This window comes from Equus caballus, chromosome 12 (assembly GCF_041296265.1).
Source record: "Equus caballus isolate H_3958 breed thoroughbred chromosome 12, TB-T2T, whole genome shotgun sequence".
Classification (NCBI taxonomy): domain Eukaryota; kingdom Metazoa; phylum Chordata; class Mammalia; order Perissodactyla; family Equidae; genus Equus; species Equus caballus.
The window spans coordinates 10,490,491-10,507,814 of record NC_091695.1 but is presented as its reverse complement, the minus strand read 5'-3'; the positions used below and the strand labels follow the sequence as shown (position 1 = coordinate 10,507,814).

The window sequence follows — 17,324 nt, the reverse complement described above, 5'->3', positions numbered from 1 at the left end:
CTGAATGGTCCTGGCTGGGGTTGGGGCGTTTCTGTCTCTGGGGAGGAGAGAGAGAAGGAGGTGGAGGTAGGAATTCAATGACAAGTCTCTGGATTTCAGAGCTCGTGTCACCCTCATCACCCTTGACGCTGAGTTCAGGGTGTCATTTCCCTTCAATTACCTTATAGCCAGCGGTGACGTTCAAAATCTTTGACACCTGGTAAGTCTTGCTGAGTCACTGTCCAGAGGTCAGGACGAGGTCCTGGTGGCCCCTTTCTGTGCCAGGTTTTACCCCTTCCATCGCTGGGTCTGGGGCCAGGATAGCGGGGGAGGGGGAACATTCGAGGGGTGGGGTTTCTCAGGGCAGAGGCTGCATCTCAGCCGTTCTGGAAGTATTTCAGTGTTTTAACAGCTAGCGCAAATGTACCAGTGTCCATACTGGTGGAATATGAGGTGTGCTTACTTCCTTGGCAATACAGTGGCTTCCTCCTAGCAGCTTCCCCAGCTCTTATTCCAAGAAGACAGCTGGTCCTTGGGAAATGGGTCACAGCTCTGTGGTCGTGGGACAATGTGAATGCCTAGGATTAGCCCCCGATCGTCCTGGACTTCCTCAGGAAATGCCGTCCTGGGCTGTGCTATGTGAGTCAGGAGGATACAGATTCAGAGGCTCTAGCACGTAACTTAGATAATAGTAGCTTAATCAAGAGAGGCTATTTTGTTTTATTCTCGCTGAACAGTGTGTGCAGCATACGCTGCGCAAGGCTGATAGGGTGGCTCCCAGGTTGTGTGCCCGGATATCAGGGACTCTGGCTCTTTCCGTGTTGTTGCTGGTCCATCATTCTAAGACGTTGCCCTTGACTATATGGTCCAAGGTGGCTCACCAGGCGGTGGGAAGGAGAAAAACGAGAAAGGAGGGCCCACCTCTGCCATTTGTGAGCAAACCCGCAAAGTTACAGACATCACTTGCACTCACATCTCGTTGGCTGGGACCTGGTCACATGGCCATATTTAGCCACAAGGGATGCTGGGAAATGTAGTCTTTTATCAGGGTGGCCATGACTAGTAGAGTGGCCACTGAGTCAAAGGCTTATCTCCTTGGGCTTCAGGTTTCTTTTCTGCAAAAGGGAGGCAGCATGATTTGCGCTCTCATCCTTCAAGAACAGTAGGCTGGTTTGGAAAAGTCTCTATCAGGCCTGGTGAGGGGGACTCCGGTTCACAGGCGTTGCTTCTCCAGCCTGTTGTGAGGGAGCCAACTTCTAAGTTGGCTGCATGGCCTCAGTGCCCAGCTGGTCAGTGCTCGCCCAGTGCCCCTGGCCAGCTGTCCCAGCGCCCAGGTCGCTCGCGCCTGCTCCCGTGGAGGTTCCTTCCCTGTCGTAGTAAACGATGTTGGGGCCCTTGTCTCCCAAGACGCTCCTTTCTCTTCACTCTCCCCCTGCCCTGCCTTCGATTGTCCCGGAGTCAGGGGGCTTCTCTCCTCTGGGTGGGTGGCTTCAGGTGGGGACTGGGAGACCCTGGAGCTCCGGGGCTTCTTGGAAAGAACCTCTCGCCTTGACTGCCGTGACAGAGACTTTAATAACACTAGCTGGGGCTTTCAGAAGAAAGCCCTATTTAGTGGTGGAATCATCCGTCCATTCATCCATCCATTCATTCATTCATTCAAGCATTTCTGCCTCTTCTATGTGCAGGCCTTGGGGTTATGAGCATCCCTTCCAGAGAACAGTCTGGTGGGAGGCAGACAGATCAAAAGATGGTTACAGCGTGGAGAAGCACTGTGCCTGCGTGCCACACGGGCAGGACTGGGCCCCACACCAACTTGGTCCTCACAACCCCAGGGCCACTACAGTGAGTCACAGGCTTACACCCAGCCCTCAGGGGCTCATTCACTGTGTCCCTAGTGACAAATAAAAATGGCAAGCAATAGGATATATTGGAGTATACGAGGAAGCCATTTGGTATAAACCTAATTCGGCCTGACTTTGTTTTTTCCGAAAGGGCCTGACTGTGGCCGTTGAGCACGCATTGTATATCTGCTTAGACATTTCCTATGGCCAGAACAAAGGCCCTTGAGATAAAGGTGCAACTTCCCCCCACATTGGCACTTCCTTAGGCATAAGTATCTTTCCTTAGGCTAGGAACTGATTGCGGCACTCACCTTTGACCACCCAGCTCACCTGTGACCACCCAGCTGGAGACAACAGACTGCCACCCTGCTGTGTTCACTGAGACAGAAGGCCTACCTGCTGCTTCCATCAATCGCTGTGCTGACAGAGCAGTCTCGCGACTATTGTAAAAGGGACATTTCAATCCTATGTGAAACATCCTCTCTGGGGGTATATAACCAGTCTGTGCACCCCACTTCTTTGGTGCCCTTTCTTCCTTCGGGAAGAAAGGCCCCGGGTTATAATCCTCAGATTTAAGCTCAGAATAAACTCACCCAAATTTTCATTTATAGATTGGTTATGGATTATTTTCATCAACACTAGTCTTGGGGCTTAGAGAAATCAGGGAGGGCTTCTCTGAGGTGGTGGTGCCTGAGTTGAGTCTTGAGGAGGTAGGAACTGGCCCCATGCAGGAGGCGAGAAGATGCTTCCCAGCGGAAAGAGAAACAGGTCCAGAGGCACAGAGGAGGGGAGGTCTGGGGCATTCACAGCTGTGTGGGCTGCAGGCAGGGATGTGGGGTGGACCATGCTCCACGTCCTGCCCTCAGCTCATCAAGCTTGGAAAGTCCATTTTACCAGGCCATCCAGGGCAGTGGCCTCCAAGGGATGTATTTGTGATGACCAAGCCCACATGACAGAGACTCAGAAACCAGAGGCCTTGCCTGCTTTTAAGGTAAAGAGCAAACTCTCAGAGTGCCCTGTGCCTCCTGGCCCCTGCCACCTCAACCTGTGCCGCGCCATGCTCCCCTTCATCCATCCCTCTTTAGTCTTCTGGCCTTCCTTCACTTCCTTGAACACACTGAGGTAGATCGTGGCAGTGGCAGCCCCTGATTTGTTCATGCCTGACTCTGGGTTGAGCCGTGTGCCTTCCTTTGGCCAGTGGGACAAGAGCAAGTGTGAAGGGTGCAGAGCTGTGGAAAGCTGCCGAGCTTTGGAGTGGGTCCTTTTCGGCTGCCTGTGGAAGCCTTTTAGCTGCCCTGTGAAGGAGGCCCAGGGTAGCTCGCTGGAGAATGACAGACCTTGAGGCCAAGAACCAAAGAGCCCCAGCCAATGGTGGGCCAGTTCTCCACTGACACGGCAACTGACGTGGATGCACCAGTGAGCCCCGGCCAAGATCGGCCACAATCTGACCTAGATGACTGGAACATTTCTGACCCACAAAATCGTGGGTTGAAAAAAGTAGTGGTTGTTAAGTTTTGGAGTGACTTGTTACACTGCAAAAGCTAACCAATACACGTGCCATTCTCTGGCTCATTGCAGGGTCTTTTCATGGACTCTTCCTTATGCCTGGGTTCCTCTCTCTTTACCTAACTAATGTCCACTCCTCCTTGGGCTCTGGGCTTCCTCATCAATACTTCCTGGGTTTTACCAGATTGCTTCTGTTGTCCTGATTGTAGGCCCTTATATAACAGATCATATATCCAGGTTATAGGCCCTTATGGCACCGTGTACATCTTTTTTATAGTGTTTACCGTAATTGTAATCACACTTTTTATTGTGCGACCCAGAACATGATAGGTACCCAGTAAACACTGGTTGAATGAATTAAGGACTGAATAAACACGTGCTCCCCAACTGATCAAATAACTTCCTGGTCCTGGGCATTCCCCAGAGGACAGGCGAGGCCTCTCAGGGGTCTAATGAGACCCAAGGCAGTGATGCCTCCAGGCTGTTTCTGGCAAGTTCTGGGGTTTGAGCTGAGTATTGTTCCAAAACCCCACAGCCATCCCCCTGTGGTCAACAGTGCTTTCTAAGCCCACACGCTGGCACTGGCCCTCGTGTTTCTTTGTCACTGTGCCGTCACCTGCCTTGCCACTTGTTACAATTTCCAGGGTTAATGCTCCGAAGGAGAAGAGCTAACAAACACGGGCACAGATTTTACAGTTTACAAAGCTCGCTCCCCCCTCCTCTCAGGTGCATTTCTAAGGGGCTGTTTCCTGCTGACATGGACGCACTTTTCTGGACAGGAAATGGTGGTCAAAGCGCCACGTAGGCAGGACTGGCCCCGCCACCACCTCACAGGCTTACATCCTAAGGAGGGACTTCCTGGTCTTGTCCCCACACTCAGGGCCCCTCTCGCCCGGGGCTCTAGGGGTGGTGTCCTGTTAATTCTTTTCATCACTGGCTTCCTCTATTTGTGTGCGCCCACCTGCTCACTCTTGTTTCTCTCCTTGCCAAGAGCAGACATTCTCACCTCCTGGCCCTGTTTCCCCGGGGCTCTGGGGAGCTCTCCGGGCTCCATTTCCTATCGTCCCAGAGGGTATTGTCCAGAACAAACCTGGCCTTCCTGGCTCGTCTCCTCCCTAGGGCAGAAGTTCTGCCTGCTGGAATGCCTTTCCTTATTGGGAAGGAAAAAAATGTGGGAGAAGCGCCTTCGCAGACTCATGGAGAAAACACACATGCTTCTGTTTCCTGAGGGCTGGAAAACAGGTGGCATCAAGTCCCCACGGGCAGGTAGCCAAGGTGGGGACCCCCCAGGGAGTCTAGCTGCAGCTGTGGGCTGGGCTTCGTGTGTGCCTACGTGCAACTGGGATACTGATGCCCAGACTAAGGATTTGGCAGGCCTGGGGGCCTGCGGCCAGCCTGCCCATGGCACACACAAACAAATACCCAGGCTTCACAGAGCCCTGAAATCCTGCATCGAAACCTCGGATCTGGCCATCCTGCAGGGCTCCCTTGAGCTGCACTTTCTGCTTCTGGAAGTTCCCACCCACTGATGACTTATAAATGCCAGCGGGTCTTATTCATCTTGGGAACCACTGTGATAAAAAACATGGTTCTAGGATCCGGTCTCATCTTTGCCAGTACTTGCTGTGTGACCTTGGGCACATCACTTAACCTTTCTGAGCCTCCATGTTCTCCTCTAGACAGAGATAACCATTATGATACTATCTCGGAGGGCTGCTCTGAAGACTGTGTCAGGTAAGGCGTTTAAGTGTGTTGCATGGTGCTTGGCACATAGTGTTCAGGAGGTGCTAGCCATCATTATCATCATCATCATCACCATCATTTTACCCACAGTTCCTAGCAAGGTGCCTGGAATATGATGGTTGCTCAATGAACATTCGCTGAATGAGCACGTTTTTTGGTGAGCTCTTCTAATTTGAATTAAGACCAATGCAGAAAGTTACGCACAGCCAGCCAATGTAGTCCCCTTATCAGCCCGGGCCTAGAACCCACGGCTAACTAGAGGGAGAGAAGTGTCGAACAGCAGGCCATGCTGGCCTACCCACAGGATGGTACCTTCGGCTCTGGGCACCCTCGGAGGAGTAACCCGCAGGAGCTGAAGTTGGCTGAGCCGACCTGCCATCTTTTGGCCACATTCCCACGATCGTCCAGCTTCCTGGGGAGATGGCTTCCTGCCGTGGCCCCGAGCCAGCTGCTCAGTTCCTGCCTCTAGTTCAGACGGACTTGGCACCTGCATTCACGCTCCTTTTTCATTCACAAAGGACCATTTTTAGCCAGGGGCCTCTCAAAGGCCCAGGGAAGCCCAGTGTCTCCAGCGATGAAGGGTATAGAGTTTTCTTAAGCCTGAATCTACGAGCTTCCTGGAGCGGGTCTGGGACCAGCCAGCCAACCACACCCAATTGTTGGGGACTTCCTCCTCTGACAAGTTCCAACATCGTGGTGGCAGGCAACAACGCCTTGTGCATTGCGTCAGGATTTCTTCCTTCCTTGGTAACACCTCAGCCTTCAGTAATGTCATCCTGGCCTTGGGCTGGTTCCGGGAAGCCAGATGTGGCTTTGGGACAAAGGCCTTTGCACTGAGGGGAGCGAGAGGCATTTGGAACTATCCAGGAAGAGTAGAAAATTAGTGGTTTAGGTGACAGGAGACTCACCGTGAGATCTTGTTCCACTGCATCTTGCTGGGCAAATCCATGTCCCAGCTACAGCCTGGGGACAGTAGTGGAAGAAAATGTGTCTTCTGCAATAAGTGGGTATAGTGGGCTACATATGTCCCTCCAGTCGAGTTAACCATATTGGCCAAATATCTCTCCTGACTTAAAAAAATTTGTTTATTCTAATAATTGCTTAGAAAAGTATATTAAAGATTTCACACTATGGTTAGGGATAGATTGATTCGTCTGTTTCTCCATGTAGTTCTGTCATTTTTTTGCTTTACGATTTTGAGACTGCGTTTTTAGTTGCATACAAATCTAAAATTGTTATACATTTCTGGTGATCTGAACCTTTCATTATTGTGAAGTATTTCTGTTTACCATGCTAATGCTTTCACTTTAAAGTCTATTTTGTCTAGCGTCAATATAGCAACACAAGGCTTCTTTGGTTAGAATTTTGGTGATTTATTGCTCCATCTTTTAGTCCATATACAAGCCTTGTAATTACTTATGTCTTTGAATTTATAGCTGCCGTCTTATTTGTGCTTCTTATTTGTCTCGTCCATTATGTGCTTTTTTTTACCCCTACTTTTCATTCAGCATTTTCTTCTATTACATTTCTTCCCTCCACTGATTAGAAAATTACGTATCTGTTTCCACGCCTTTAGTGGTAACACTAGCAATAACAAATTTCTTTCTCCGTTTATCCAAGTCTGAAGTTAATCGATATCTTTACCCTTCTCTTGAAAAGCACACTTTAATACCTTAATACACTTTAACTCCATTCGCCTTCTTTTAAACTTCTCTGTGGTTGTTGTAATGCATTTTTTAAACTAAAGAATTATGTGTGTATTTTTTGTTGTTTTTTTTCTAAATACTCAACTTTGTTAGGTTATCATTGACACACAATAAACGTCACTCATTTTAAGTATACTGTTTGATAAGTGTTGATCAATGTATAGGTGTGTAACCACCACCATCAAGATCTAGAACTCTCTATCAACCCCAAAAGTTCTCTCGTGGCCTCGTAGTCGGTCCACTTCCCCACCCCCAGCCCTTGGCAACTGTTGAGTCGCTTTCTGTCACTGTAGTTTTCCCTTTTCTAGAATGTTGTATACATTGAACCGTACAATATGGAGTCTTTTGTGTATGGTTTCTTTCACTGTAGGTGACGGTTGACGTTCATCCATGTTGACCGTGTCAGCCGTCTGTTTTATTTTATTGTTGAACACTCTTCATTCCTTTGTGTAGATCCAGATTTCCAGCTGGTATCATTTTCCTTCTGCCCAAACAACTTTTTATTTAATATTTCTGGGAGTGCAGGTCAACTGATGATAAATTCTCCTGGGTTTTGTCTGAAAGTCTTTATTTCTGCCTTCAGTTTTGAAAGCTATTTTCATTGGCTTTAGAATTCGAAGTTGGTACTTTTTCTTTCAGCAATTGAAAGATTTTGCTCTATTGTCTTCTGTCTTGTATTGTTTCTGATGAGAAGTCTGCCATAAGTTTTATTTTTTACCCTTTGTATATAATATCTCTTTCCTCTGGCAGCTTTTAAGATTTTCTCTTTAGCACTGGTTTTCAGCAACTTTGATAATGATGGGTTTTGGTATGTTTTTCTTTATCTTTATTCCACTTGGGGTTCATTGAGTTTCTTGTATTTGTGGGCTTATAGTTTTCCCCAAATCTGGAAAAGTTTCAGCCATTTTTTTCTTCGAATATTTTTTTTCTGTCCCCCTCTTTCCTGAGACTCCAATTACACATATGGAAGGCACACTGACATTGTCCCACAGGTGACCGATGCTTCTTCATTTTTTTCCAGGCTTTTTCCTTTCTGTGCCTAATTTGGATAGTTTCTAATGGTATGTTCTCAAGTTGTTTGTTCTTTTCTTCTGCAATGTCTAATCTTCTGTCGATCCCATCCAGCATATTTTTTTCATTTCAGATTTATATTTTTCATCTTTATACGGCCGTACTTTTGTTTTTTATATTCCATTTTATCCTCATTGTCTTCATGTTCTCCTTTACATCTTTGAACATTTTAATGAGATTTATAGTGTTTCAAAATTCTCAATGACTAATTTTATCATCTCTGTCATTTCTAAGTCTGTTTTTATTGATTGACTTCTTTTCCTCCTGGTTATGAGTCACATTACCTGTTTTTTCTTGAGGAAGATTAGCCCTGAACTAACATCTGCCACCAATCCCCCTCTTTTTGCTGAGGAAGACGGGCCCTGAGCTAACATCCGTGCCCATCTTCCTCCACTTTATATGTGGGATGCCCGCCACAGCATGGTGTGCCAAGTGGTGTCATGTCCGCACCCGGGATCCGAACCAGCAAACCCCAGGCTGCTGAAGTGGAATGTGTGCACTTAACCGCTGCACCACCAGGCCAGCCCCATTACCCCTTTTTTTGCATGCCTGGTAATTTTTGATTGGAAGCTGAATGTATCAGTCAAGGGCCAGGCAAAGACAGAGACCACACCCATAATTTCAACAGGGACAACTTAATATCAATAATTATTAGCTAGTAAAATGTGGTTAATTACTAAAAGGGGTGAAGGAGGTTCTAAGGAATATAGGAATAGTAAATACAGGGCAAAAATGGAGAGTAGACGAGGAAGGAATTAAGAACTGAGAAGAGGCATCTTCCACTTAGATTCAGACCTTGTTGGAGAGGGTGTGGCTGCCACATGAACACACAGCGTGCCAGAGGAGAAGAAACTTGCCAGAGGGTGTGGGCCAGAAATGTCCACAGCAGCAGTCCACTGAATGGCTGAAAACCTCACTATAGGGTGCAGCTGGGCCACAGGTAGTCCACAGGAGCTGCCAGTCAAGTGGCCAATCAACTAGAGTCCCAGTGGGCCAGTGCGGGTTTGTAGGAAGTGGCCTGTGGGGTATCTGAAGTACTGGTTGGAGAACGAGTGTCGCTAAGCTTCCTAAACACCATTGACAGCTGTGGAGATAAAGTGCACAAGAGCCAGGAAGAGAAACTTCTTCTTCAGCAACGGCCTTGCAGTGACATGTCCCCACCTGACCCAGCTCCCTTTGGAGAAAAAACCTAACAGCACTAATTGGCAAAGGAGATATGTGTTCAGGGTCCAGCTCCAGTATCACAAAGCAGTGCAAAGGAGGGTGCGTTTAGAGCTAAGAGGCAATAAATGGCTTATGGACATTGTGCATTTTTCTGTTGTTGAATGCTGGATTTGGTTGGATTTCTTTATAGAGTATTGGACTTTGTTCTGGTGTATAGTTAGGTTACTTGGGAACCATCTGATCCTTTCAATCCTTAATTTTAGGCTTTGTTATGGTAGCTTCAAAGTGTAACTACTTAGTGCCACTACTAAATCGCGACCCTTCTAAGGACCATATCCAATGTCCCATGTATTGTGAGACGTTACCTCTCGGGATGGTACGTAAGCTATTCCCCTCTCTGTGGGGCTCCTGCACTTGTTTAGTCTGTTGCTTTCCAGGGGTTCTTTCCAGTGCTTGTAGAGTTTCACCCTGTGCATGTGTAGATCGGTCCTCAGCTGAAGACTCAAAGGGACCCCTCTGCAGCTCTCTGGATCTCTCTCTCTCTGCAAGTCCCTTTTTTCTGGTAATCTGGCTCACAAATTTTAACCACATCAATTTCCCTAAACTCTGATACTGTCTACTCAACTCAGGGAGACCAGTGGACTCGTTTGCATTATCTTTCTCTATACTGTGGTCTGGAAACTGTCTCCAGGCAGTTAGCTGGGACCATCACAGGACTCGTCTCATCCGTTTCTCTTCTTTCAGGGATCACGGTCCTGTCCTCTTCGTTGTCCAGTGTCTGAAAAAAGCTCTTTGTTTATTTTTGCTTTTGTCACATTTTCCCAATTGCTTATGGCAGTAGGGCAAACCCTGTAGCAGTGTAATTCTTTGTGAGCAGAAGCAGAAGTTCCTTGTCACGCATTTAACTCTATCTTTTAAAAAATCCTCTTATTACTTTTTACATAATTTAATGTAGTCAATATTTGCTTAGCTTTACCCAGATAGTTACCACTTCATTTTTCTTCCATCCAAGACCTTTTTTTTAGAATTCCTCCACCCCCCACCCCTCCAGTTGTTCGGTGAAGATCTGCTCAGTGCAAACGCTTAGTTTTTGTATATCTGAAAATGTCTTTATCTAACCCTTGATCTTTCAAGATATCTTCTCTGGGTATCTAATTTTGGGTCAACAGTTATTTCTTTATTTTCTCAGCATGCTGAAAAATAACATTCTATTTTCTTCTGGTTTCCATGACTGCTGATGAGACTCAGTCGTTATCTTGTGGTGTCCTTTTGAGGACAATCAGTATTTCTTTCTGGCTGCTTGAAAAATCTTCTCATCCACTTTGGAGTTTCCAATTTTACTACACTGAGTCTACATGTGGATTTCTTTTATTTAATCTGTTGGATCCACTGGACTTTTGAACCTGTGGATTGACATCTCTCATCAGCTCTGAAAAGTTCTCAGCTATTAGTTTTTGAAACATTGTTTCTGTTTCATTCTCTCACATTTTTCTTCTGGAATTTTAATTAGACGTACGTTAAACCTTCTTGCTCTATCCTTCATTCTTTCTTTTCCTTTAACTTTCTATATTTTTGCCTTTTTATGCTTACTTCTGGATCATTTCTTTGCAGTTATTTTCCACTTCATCAACTCCTTCTTTAGCTGTGTCTAACTTGCAGTTAAGTATCCTCACCCAAAATTTAATTTGTTATAATATTTTTCAGTTCTAGGTGTTATATTTGTTTCTTTTGCAAAACTGCTTATTCTTTACTGTTTCTTGTCCCCTGCACGTAGTTTCAAACTTATTTTTTATTTCTTTAAAGACAGCACACAGGATTATTTCACAATGTGTACGCTAAGTCCAGTACCTGAAACCCTTGCAAGTCTGTCCTGCTGCCAGTCATTTCTGTTGGTGCTCAGTCAAGATGCCTTGTTTCCTTGTGTCTTTGGTTAGTTGTGTATTGTGGTTTGCCCATTTTCCTTGGATTTCTATCTATGAAAATCTGTGAGACCTGGGATTGCAGAGGATTCTTCCACAGAATATTTGTTTTTATTTTTTCACATGTGCCAGGCCACTGGGGGCGCTAGCTGGCAGTAACCACTGTAAATTACATTCTTGGTTTGTGGAGTTTTGGGACCACCCAGGTGGTGTGAATTCAGGTTACAAACTTGCGTAAGGGATGGCTGGTGGTTCCAAATTCTCAGTAGTTACATTTTCCATTTTCCACTTAGTTTTAAGGCATTCCATTTTCTTGCAGTCCCCACAAAGGAGAGGATTGTTGGTATTTCTCCTTTGTCTTTAACCTGAGAGTGTAACCCTTTGAGTGTAGCTATTCGAGGGGAGAAACTCCTATGAGACTCCCCACCTTGGGCAGACCCTGGGCTTCATCAGCAACTCCCTTAGCCCTGGGACACCAGGAAGACCAAATCCATTTCACAGGACTCAGGAAGCGCCCTCTGGGAAAACACAGCTGCTGCTTTTCTTAGCTTTCTGGTCTCTGCCTTCATTCACTGCATCTTTTGTCTTATGCATTATTTACTTTCTTGCCAGCTTATCTTACACTTAAGAAGACGTTTTCTTATTTTATTCAGATATTTTAGCTGTTTTCATTCAGAGGGACACCCAAGTATCTGGCACTTTATTTTACCAAAATCTGCAGGCTGGGGTCACACTCGGTATCCTTCTTCAGTACGTAGCACATAGTAGGTTTGCAGACGCTATTTGGCAAATATATGAACGAACGAGGGGATGAATGAAGACACATGCACACAGCTTTGGGGTCATGAACTCTCAGCCAGCCTGGAAACACCATGGGGTCAGAGACCTTCACCACTGCCTGAAACTCTCTGATGCCAACTGATCTCGACTCGGAGTGGCCTAGAGGCAACGGGAATTCTGTCCTCATGGGTGATGTCTGCCCTATGCAGACGGCAACGTTCCAAATGTGTAGGCCTTTGGGGGTGGTTGGTCTTCAAATGGTGGGGCCCATCTCTGCTCCTTTCCTTGCTCCCCTGGGGCTGTTGGGAATTTCCTCTCATGGGGATGAAGTCTTGTCTTTGGTTTCAGTGCTGTGATCCACGCCCTTGAGCTCAAAGTGTGGGCCACGCACCAACAGCAACTACGTCACCTGGGTGCTTGTTAGAAAAGTAGACTCTTGGGCCCCACCCGAGACCTACTATTCAGAATCTTCATTTTCAATAAGATCCCCAGGTCCTTCATGTGCACCTGAACGTATGAGAAACTCTGCTCTAACCCGGAGCTTTCCAACGTGTGTGCCGTGAATGGGTTACACAGGTGCAGTGAGGAACTGATTTTCTGCAGCCTTCAGGTGGCCGGGGAGGGTGACTAACTCCTCTGGTTTGCCTGGGGCTCTCCCAGTTTCAGCGCTGAAAGAACTGCATCCCCAGGAACCTCTCAGTCCCGGGCAAACCGGGATGGTTGGTCCCCTTACCCGACGGGGTCCAGGCATCCTGCTCTCTCTGGAGGCGGATCAGGCCGTGTGGTTCCAGCAGGCTTTACGAGGAGGCACGATGGTGGGCCTGACATAGCCCAGGAGGTGCTCGCCCACCTGGACACGTGTGTCAGCAGCCAGTTGCAGGCAACTGGGCTCCCCATTGTGGACAAGGGCCCCCGAACTTTGTCACTCTCCTCGTGTCCTCACCTGGTTCCCAGTCCAGTGTGGCCGAGTCACAAAGGGAGGTGACAAGGAAGCTGGGCAGGATCTCCAGGGAAGAGCAGCTCTATAAGAAGACTCCACAGCCTTGTCTTTACCTAAGGCAGCAGCTTCAGCCCACCTGTAGACGGTGTGCCTTCAGTGGCATCCATCCTAGCTGGCGAGAGCTCTAAAAATACACGCACGCTTTGCCAATGAGCGCTTCATCGTTTATTTTGAAATGCTTGATATGAAATGTTTGTATTCACAATCCACTCACATTATCACGAGAAATTTCAACGTTACACTTGTCGAAGAAAGAAAAGGAAGAGCTCTTAGATGTTTTTAATATAATTTCAAGTGTTACACATTTTTGAATGGTTATAAAATGGTCTTACATTTTTTATCATGTCCTTGTGTGAACAAAAGTTTCCTGTTGATAGTTACTTTCAAGAATTTCAAGAGATCATCATTAAAAAGCCCCATCAAGAATTTTATATGGCCATTTCACACGTAAAGCCTAATCTGAAAAAAACTGTGTTCATGGAAGAAAGCTCTTTTCTCGTTAAAGTTTTGGAAAAGATTATATTGGGAAGTTTTATACATATTCAATATTTAGTACTCTGTCTACTACTTTGTACTTATTTTTCTTATCAAAATTAGTTAATATAAAGAAAGTGTAATGCAGTGTTTTTCACCCAGTTCCCTATAGTTGATGCCAAGTGACCTCTGGTTCGCCCCGATGTGCTGTGCAAATTTGATCATTTTCTCTGCGTGCCTGAGAAGTCTTGCTGTGACCCTCCATGTGCCCACTTTTCCGAGCTGACGTGGGCCCCTCTCCCCACGGGAAGAGAACGAGGTGAATCAACGCACCCTCCGAGAAGCTCCGTCTCCACCTCTCCTCCGTGGTCCCATCTCCCTCCCTCTGCGGGGGATCTCTTCTCTAGCTGAAGGTCTCAGCTGCCTCAAATGGTTGCTATGGCAACCCTTGTGCTGCGAGGAGCAGAGCTGGCCCGATTTGGGGTTGGGCTTCCAAAACAAAGCTGTGCCTTCTTTTTGTGGGCTGATGGGGTCAGAGCAAGGGGCCGAGGGACACAAGACCTCTGTGCCAGGAGCTGCTGGGGACACGCCCTAGGCTGGTGTCCCCCAGACAACTGGCTCCCACGCTTCGCAGAAGGCTTCAGGGGCCCTCCAAAGGTTAATTCATCACAAGGCCACACTCTCTGATGGCAACTGGTTTCAACTGGTGTTCTTTCTAGGACCACAGCGGTATGTCTTGCCTCACCTCTTGCGCTATTAGCAGCTGGCACCTGAATTTGGCCTCGAGAGTTTGGTAGAGCGACTTGACTGGTGCAGGTGGTGTGGGCCTGGTGTCCGGGTTTTGTAGTCAGAGATGCGGGTTCAAGTCTTGGCTCTGCCACTTACTAGCTCTGGCAATTTGGGCGAATCCTTTAATCACCCTGAGCGTCAGTCTTGCATACATACGATGGGATTATTAAAGTCCCAGCTCACCCGGTGGCCGTACGTGAGCTCATGCTTTGTCAAGCTCTCAGCTCAGCTCTCGGCATGCAGTAGGTGTGCAATTAATGAGGACTGATGTCATTATTATTCCCCACTCCCCTCCCTGAGTTGTTCTTTTCTTTTCTCTACTCTCTTCTTTTCTTTCCTTTTTACAATAAAACCCCGCCAGATGCCTGGGGTTCAGGTGGCTGTGACCATTTTAGCTCTTTGTGTAAACCTGACTCTCAAGAAAACAGTATCCTGAAGCGGAAAAAAAAGCAAACTTTGTGCCCATAAATCAATAATTCTGCTCAAAGTGAGGGTAATTAATAAATGAAACCACTAGGAAATACCCAAGAGAGCTTATTATAGAAAATAACACTAAAACTGTTATCTGATGTTCAAAACCACACACTCAGCATTGGGCTCAGCTCAGGCTTTTGAAGCTGTGCTCCCCGAGTCAGCAGCGTTTGACGACTGACTCTTTGGCTGCTCTTGTCGAATGTTCTAGCTGGAGGGGAATTTCATCTGTTTGTTTTCAAGTTGGTTATTTTTTGGCAGCCGACTAATAATTAATAACTGGTCGATAACAAATAACATTGTTGTTTTGGCTGCTTTCTAAGCAAATTTTCCTATATCAAATAGTGTTCGAGGTTGGGTTCTCTGGGAAGCAGGTGTTGAGACAAGTTTCACGTACAGGACGTTTATCAGGGAGTCTCCGTGGATGGGTCCTGAGGAAGTGGGGGCAGGAAGCAGGACTGGGCAGAAGGAGCAGTCAGGCTGGGGTGCAGGTCCAGGGACAGCACAGGCCAACCCCAGGGCACGCTGCAGCTGGCGGCGGTCTGTTAGTGCTGTCTGAACCCCGCCAGGCCTTTATCCCACCAGCCTTCTCGGTCAGTCATGGGAGGTGGGCCACCCTGGGAAGGGCGTGACCTCTGACAGCGGCTCTCTGCAGCTGAGGTGGACGCTGGAGGGGCATTCTGCGCAGAGGGCACCGCACGCTTCCTCGAAGGGTAAACATCTGCACTGCACATCTCTGAGCTCATCACAAAAGGTAAACTGAGGCTTGGACAGGGACCGAGAGCCTTGCTCGGTCACTCTGGATGTTGCAGTGGCTCCTCAAGCACGTCCATGGAACCTCACAATTTAGCAAACCTCCCAGATTAGCGCTCAACCTTCTTTTTTGTTACTTAGTGAACTGAAGCTCAGATCGGGAAGGGACCCGCCAAAAGCCCCCCGGCGAGTTACTGAGAGTCACTCAGGCAGCCTGAGCCCCCTGTTCAGGTCTCAGCTCGGGTCTTGCGACTCCCCGAGCTGGGTTAGATGCTCCTGTATGTCGGCCCCACACGCACACCTCCGAGGCCTGGTCACTTTCCTAACACCCACCAGGCCGTGAGCTTTTGGAGGGCAGGACAGCTGTGACGTGAGTACTACCGTTAGGGAGGGATAATGAACAGACCTAGTTAAGTCCTCCACAGCTTGGCCCAGGGAGTCTGAGGCCCAACGTGGGGCACTCATGGAGAGAAACATTAGGGCCCCTCCCCTTTTAGCCCTTTATCCCTCTCCCTTGGCCTGTAAGGGACCCACCTCCAGGCTTTTTCAGGTTCAACCTCAGGAAACTCAGCACTGATTTAAGCTCCCTTCTCAGTCCCTGACATTGGCATCCTTGGTTCATGCGAGCATATCTGTGAATTTCTCTGTTACTTCCTTGTCCCACTTCTGGCTCCTTCCTCTGCACCCGACGTGCTCAATACCCTTGCTTTTATCTTTACGATTTTAGGAAACCTATATTATTTTATGTGCATGTATTTTAATTTATGTAAATAATAGTGTGCTAAAAACCTAATTCTATTTTTTCCTCTCTCAGCACTTATGTTTTTACAGATCTATCCAGGTTGCTGTTTGTACCTCCAGGCTGTTGCCTCTAATTGCTGTATCCGCCACATTTATCCATCCCCCAGCGATGGAGGCCTATGTTGCTTCTAAACCTCCTCCCTCTCCCCTACCACAAACAGCACCGAAGCAGAGATGCTGCCCTCTCCTTCCAGATCTGCGTGACTATTTCTCTTGGATCGACATCCAGGAGGGGACTTCAGGTAAAGGTGTATCTGCATGCTTAATTTAACTAAATACACTTTCACTTCCCACTCTTAAAGGACCCCGTACTTGTCAAGCCCTGGGGCTCACTTGACTGTAAAACCTCCCAGCTAGAAGATGCTAGAAAATAATTTAAAATTTTTTTTGCGGGGGGGGAGGAAGCACTTTCCCAGCCAAACAAAACCCAGGTGATGGATTCAGCCCATTGGTCTGTAGTTTACAAACTCTGAGTTGGAGGCCCAACTCGAGCTAGCCCGAACCTTGGCCTTCGCAAGCAGAGGTCATGCATTCCTGACATCTCGTTGGCATCTCTTCAGAGCAAGGTCTGTGTTCACACTAACAAGCCTTGGATGATGCTTGCACCCCTCTTCAACCAGCCCGTGTGTCCCACCCCCCAACACGGGCCTGTGAGTGAGTTCTGTGTGTTGTGAGGAAGAACGTTAGCATCCTAGCCGACCTTCCTTCTCTCTCCAATCCCCGTCTTCCGGGCCCACCACCTGTCGGAGCAGAGGAGAGTTATCTGGTGGGAGGTGCTCTCACCTGTGTCCCCCCGGCAGCCCCACTTCCTGCCCCAGCAGCCCTACCCGGGAGCCAAGGAGCGGGGAGAAGCCCTGGGGAAGGAGGGTTGTCTTAGTTTGGGCTGCGATCACAACATACCACAGACTAGGTGGCTTGTAAATAGGAGATTTACTTCTCATCGTTCAGGAGGCTGGAAGCTGGAGATCAGGGTGCCAGCAGGGGCGAGCTCTGGTGGGAACCCTCTTCTGGGCTGCTGACGCTGACTTCCGGTGTGTCCTCACTGACTTCCGGTTGCGTCTTCACATCCTGGCGAGGGTGGCGGGGGAGCTAGCTCTCTGACCTCTTCCTGTAAGAACACTGATCCCATTCACGGGGGCTCCATCCTCCTGGCCAATTACCTTCCGAAGGCCCCACCCCAATACCATCTCATTGGGGATTAGATTTCAATATACGCATTTTTTAGGGGCCCCAAACATTCAGCCCATAACAGGGGCCCTTGGAGCCTGCTCCAGCTCCTCCAGCAAAGACAGAGATCGTTGTTGCACTGATCCTCACGAGTTTGAGA

The 17,324-nt window shown here is 47.8% G+C and overlaps 1 long non-coding RNA gene across 1 annotated transcript; it reads right to left on the bottom strand.

Moving 5' to 3' along the window:
• Positions 1-12,854: 12,854 nt before the first annotated feature.
• Positions 12,855-17,032, bottom strand: LOC138916780 (uncharacterized). The gene is made up of 2 exons (XR_011424206.1): positions 16,898-17,032; positions 12,855-16,737 (listed from the first exon to the last, which is right to left on the bottom strand). It is a non-coding gene; the product is annotated as an uncharacterized lncRNA (long non-coding RNA).
• Between the last annotated feature and the right edge of the window lie 292 nt (positions 17,033-17,324).